A 6,098-nucleotide genomic window follows, 5' to 3' on the forward strand; every position below is an offset into this window, starting at 1 on the left:
CAAAAAAAAATGATGTATCACTATACACAAAGTAGATCTGGAAAACATAGAAATCTGGAAAAGGCCAGTGTCAGCAGGAATGGAGTTAGGAGTATAGAAGCAAACCAATGTGCACTGCTGGGAGAAGGTATATTGCTGAAGACCTTCTATAAAAGAGTTTGGCAGCATTAAGTCAAGTCAAAAATACTTATAACATGATCCACAGAATGTTTTCTGCTGAGTTTAATTCCTAAATATATTCTCACACAAATGGATGAGAAAATATGTAAGTAAAGTTGGGAGGGGCTTTACCAAGTTGCTAATTATAGTTACACAATTATACAAAACGTTGGGTGAAATTAATGGAGAAATATTCAGTTGCAATCCAAAGTACACTACTGTAGAAATATTTATAACTGACAGGAGAATTTAAGATAAAATGCATTTTGTATCAATACATAATGATAAAAGCTTAGTAGAATGGTTGGCTAAACCATCGTAAACATGTGCATGTCGTATTATAGCATCAATGTATACAACAAAAAATTACAGAACTGCCAGGAGGAATTGACAAATTAACCTATCAGGAAAGATTCTAACACACCTCTTTAGTATTTTATAAACCAAGCAAAGAAGCAAACAAAAAAAGCAGGATGCCATAGAAGATTAGAACATTAAAAAGTTTGATCTAATGGATATATTTAGAACATAGCACCAAGCAGTTAAGGAATACACATTTTGAGATTGATTCAAGATGGCAGAGTAGAGGGACATGCTCTCACTCCCTCTTTTGAAAACACTGGAATCACAACTGCTGAATAATCATCGACAGGAAGACACTGGAACTCACCAGAAAAGATACCCTACACACAAGGACAAAGGAGAAGCTGCAATGAGATGGTAGGAGGGGCGCTATCACAATAAAATCAAATCCCATGACTGCTGGGTGGGTGACTCACAAACTGCAGAACACTTATACCATAGAAGTCCACCCACTGGAGTGAAGGTTCTGAGCCCCACATCAGGCTTTCCAACCTGGGAGTCTGGCAACAGGAGGAGGAAATCCTAGAGAATCAGACTTTGAAGTCTAGCAGGATTTGATTGCAGGACTTCGGCAGGACTGGGGGAAACAGAGACTCCACTCTTGGAGGGAACACACAAAGTAGTGTGTGCAACGGGACACAGGGGAAGGAGGAGTGACCCCATAGAAGACTGAACCAGACCTACCTGCTAGTGTTGGAGGGTCTCCTGCAGAGGCAAGGGGCAGCTGTGGCTCACCAAGGGACAAGGACACTGGCAACAGAAGTTCTGGGAAGTACTCCTTGGCGTGAGCCCTCCCAGAGTCCATCATTAGCCCCAACAAAGAGCCCCGGTAGGCTCCAGTGTTGAGTCACCTCAGGCCAAACAACCAACAGGGAGGAAACAAGCCCCACCCATCAGCAGACAAGTGGATTAAAGTTTTACTGAGCTCTGCCCACCAGAGCAACAGCCAGCTCTACCCACTACAAGTCCCTCCCATCAGGAAACTTTTACAGCCTCTTAGGTAACCTCATCCACCAGAGGGCAGACAGCAGAAGCAAGAAGAACTACAAACCTGCAGCCTGTGGAACAAAAAACACATTCACAGAAAGATAGACAAGATGAAAAGGCAGAGGGCTATATACCAGATGAAGGAACAAGATAAAACCCCAGAAAACAACTAAATGAAATGGAGATAGGCAATCTTCCAGAAAAAGAATTCAGAATAATGATAGTGAAGATGATCCAGGACCTTGGAAAAACAATGGAGGCAAAGATCGAGAAGATGCAAGAAATGTTTAACAAAGACCTAGAAGAATTAAAGAACAAACAAACAGAGATGAACAATACAATAACTGAAATGAAAAATGCACTAGAAGAAATCAATAGCAGAATAACTGAGGCAGAACGGATAAGTGACCTGGAAGACAGAATGGTGGAATTCACTGCTGTGAAACAGAATAAAGAAAAGAGAATGAAAAGAAATGAAGACAGCCTAAGAGACCTCTGGGACAGCATTAAATGCAACAACATTCACATTATAGGGGTCCCAGAAGGAGAAGAGAAAGAGAAAGGATCTGAGAAAATATTTGAAGAGATTATACTAGAAAACTTCCCTAACATGGGAAAGGAAATAGCCACCCAAGTCCAGGAAGCATGGAGAGTCCCATAGAGGATAAACCCAAGGAGAAACATGCTGAGACACATAGTAATCAAATTGGCAAAAATTAAAGGCAGAGAAAAATTATTGAAAGCAACAAGGGAAAAATGACAAATAACATACAAGCGAACTCCCATAAGGTTAACAACTGATTTCTCAGCAGAAACTCTGCTGAGAAGACAGAAGCGAGTGGCATGATATACTTAAAGTGATGAAAGGAAGAACCTACAACCAAGATTACTCTACGCAGTAAGGATCTCATTCAGATTGAATGGAGAAATCAAAAGCTTTACAGACAAGTAAAAGCTAAGAGAATTCAGCACCACCAAACCAGCTCTACAACAACTGCTAAAGGAACTTCTCCAAGTGGGAAACACAAGAGAAGAAAAGAACCTAAAAATAAAACCCAAAACAATTAAGAGAATGTTAATACACACACACATATCTATAATTACCATAAACGTGAATGGATTAAATGCTTCAAGCAAAAGACAAAGTCTTGCTGAATGGATACAAAAACAAGACGCATATATATGCTGTCTACAAGAGACCCACTTCAGACCTAGGGACACATACAGACTGAAAGTGAGGGGATGGAAAAAGATATTCCATACAAATGGAAATCAAAAGAAAGCTGGAGTACCAATACACATATTAGATAAAATAGACCTTAAAATAAAGAATGTTACAAGAGATAAGGAAGGACACTATGTAATGATGAAGGGATCAATCCAAGAAGAAGATATAACAATTATAACTATATATGCACCCAACATAGGAGCACCTCAATACATAAGGCAACTGCTAACAGCTCTAAAAGAGGAAATCAACAGTAACACAATAATAGTGGAGGACTTTAACACCTCACTTACACCAATGGACAGATCATCTAAACAGAAAATTAATAAGGAAACACAAACACTAAATTACACAATAGACCAGATAGATTAAATTGATATTTATAAGACATTCCATCCAAAACAGCAGATTACACTTTCTTCTCAAGTGCACATGGAACATTCTCCAGGATAGATCACATCTTGGGTCACAAATCAAGCCTCAGTAAATTTAAGAAAATTGAAATCATAACAAGCATCTTTTCTGACCACAATGCTATGAGATTAGAAATCAATTACAGGGGAAATAAATGTAAAAAAACACAAACACATGGAGGCTAAACAATATGTTACTAAATAACCAAGAGTTCACTGAAGAAATCAAAGAGGAAATCAAAAAATACCTAGAGACAAATTACAACAAAAACACCACGATCCAAAAACCTAAGGGATGCAGCAAAAGCAGTTTTAAGAGGGAAGTTAATAGCAAAATAAGCCTACCTCAAGAAAAAAGAAAAATCTCAAACAATCTAACCTTACATCTAAAGGAACTAGAGAAAGAAGAACAAACAAAACCCAAAGTTAGCAGAAGGAAAGAAATCATAAACATCAGAGAAGGAATAAATGAAATGGAAACAAAGAAAACAATAGCAAAGATCAATAAAACTAAAAGTTGGTTCTCAAGAAGATAAACAAAATTGATAAACTGTTAGCCAGACTCATCAAGAAAAAGAGGAAGAGGACTCAAATCAATAAAATTAGAAATGAAAAAGAAGAAGTTACAACAGACACTGCAGAAATACAAAGCATCCTAAGAGACTCCTACAAGCAACTCTATGCCAATAAAATGGACAACCTGGAAGAAATGGACAAATTCTTAGAAAGGTATAACCTTCCAAGACTGAAGCAGGAAGACATAGAAAATATGAACAGACCAATCACAAGTAATGAAATTGAAACTGTGATTAAAAATTTTCCAACAGGTAGCCGCCACGGAGCACACTGCCACCACTTCTGAGCAGAAGATGGCTGTGCCTCCCACGTATGCTGATCTTGGCAAATCTGCCAGGGATGGCTTTACAAAGGGCTATGGGTTTGGCTTAATAAAACTTGATTTGAAAACAAAATCTGAGAATGGACTGGAATTTACAAGCTCAGGTTCAGCCAACACCGAGACCACCAAAGTGACAGGCAGTCTGGAAACCAAGTACAGATGGACCGAATATGGTCTGACGTTTACGGAGAAATGGAACACTGACAACACACTAGGCACGGAGATTACTATGGAAGATCAGCTTGCACGTGGCCTGAAGCTGACCTTCGATTCATCCTTCTCACCAAACACTGGGGAAAAAAATGCTAAAATCAAGACAGGGTACAAGCGGGAACATATCAACCTGGGCTGTAACATGGATTTCAACATTGCCAGGCCTTCCATCTGAGGTGCTCTGGTGCTGGGTTATGAGGGCTGGCTGGCTGGCTACCAGATGAATTTTGAGACCACAAACTCTCGAGTGATCCAGAGCAACTTTTCAGTTGGCTACAAGACTGATGAGTTCCAGCTTCACACTAATGTAAATGATGAGACAGAGTTTGGTGGCTCCATTTATCAGAAAGTGAATAAGAAGTTGGAGACTGCTGTTAATCTGGCCTGGACAGCAGGAAACAGTCACACTCACTTTGGAATAGCAGCCAAGTACCAGATCGACCCTGATGCCTGCTTCTCAGCTAAAGTGAACAACTCCAGCCTGATACGGTTAGGATATACTCAGACCCTAAAGCCAGGTATCAAACTGACACTGTCAGCTCTGCTGGATGGCAAGAATGTCAACACTGGTGGCCACAAGCTCGGTCTAGGACTGGAGTTTCAAGCATAAATGAATACTGTACAATTGTTTAATTTTAAACCATTGTGCAGCATAGCTACCTTCAGAATTTAGTGTACCTTTTAATGTTGTTTGTCTGGGATGCAAGTATCACTAAATATCATGTTAGATTTCCAGGTTAAAGATGATTCAGCTTTAGGGTGTTACTCTTTCAGTGGTACAGAAGAAACCCAATTTCAGAAAATGTCCTTTCAGCTGTAGACTTGAGGGGGAGCTTGCTGGCCCCTCTAGAGATGTCAGATTTCTTTTTTACCTAGAAATGGCTGCAAGTGGAAGTTGATAATTTGCAGGCACTTTGCAATTTGTAAATTCGTATTGAGTAAATGAATGAAATTGTGACTTCCTGAGAATTGAACCTTGGTTTCCTACCCTGATTGAGGAGAGGCTGTTTGATGGTGTACACAAACTCATCTGAAAGGGACTTTTTTAGGCAGGGACTTTTTCCACCCCAATTCATCACCTCTTTTACACCAAAAGTAGTCTGCTGGGCATGGTAGCTGTTTCTTTTGTGCCATTTTGGGGTGGAGAAGGTGGATGTGATGAAGCCAATAATTCAGGATTTAACTGTGTTTTTTCTCATGTGTTATTTTACCCTTGCACCAGAGTATGAAATAGCTTCTAAAAGCTACAGCTACAAGCTGGGAAGAGTCTCTGTGACTGTAATCACATGGTGACAACACTCAGAATCTAAATTGAACTTCTGTTGTATTCTCGCCACTCAGTTTATTTTTTAGCAGTTTAATGGGTACATTTTAGAGTCTTCCATTTTGTGTGGAGTTAGTTCCTCCCCTTCAAATGCTGTAATTAACATCACTTAAAATAAAACTTGAATAAAATATTGAAACCTTAAAAATAAATTTCCAACAAACAAAAGTCCAGGATCAGATGTCTTCACAGGTGAATTCTATCAAACATTTAGAAAGCAGCTAACACCCATCCTTCTCAATCTCTTCCAAAAAATTTTCAGAGGAAGGAAACTCCCAAACTCATTCTATGAGGCCACCATCACCCTGATACCAAAACAGACAAAGATACTACAAAAAAAGAAAATTACAGACCAATATCACTTATGAATATAGATGCAAAAATCCTCAACAAAATACTAGCAAACAGAAGCCAACAACACATTAAAAGGATCATACACCATGATCAAGTGGGATTTATCCCAGAGATGAAAGGATTCTTCAATATATGCAAATCAATCAACGTGATACACCA

The 6,098-nt window shown here is 39.1% G+C and overlaps 1 pseudogene; it reads left to right on the top strand.

Moving 5' to 3' along the window:
- The first annotated feature begins 3,987 nt into the window (after nt 1-3,987).
- On the top strand, nt 3,988-4,876 carry LOC113629626 (voltage-dependent anion-selective channel protein 1 pseudogene; annotated as a pseudogene).
- Nucleotides 4,877-6,098: the final 1,222 nt, after the last annotated feature.

This window comes from Aethalodelphis obliquidens, unplaced genomic scaffold (genome assembly GCF_003676395.1).
Source record: "Aethalodelphis obliquidens isolate GAN/ISIS:26980383/991018 unplaced genomic scaffold, ASM367639v1 scaffold27, whole genome shotgun sequence".
In the NCBI taxonomy this organism is placed as follows: domain Eukaryota; kingdom Metazoa; phylum Chordata; class Mammalia; order Artiodactyla; family Delphinidae; genus Aethalodelphis; species Aethalodelphis obliquidens.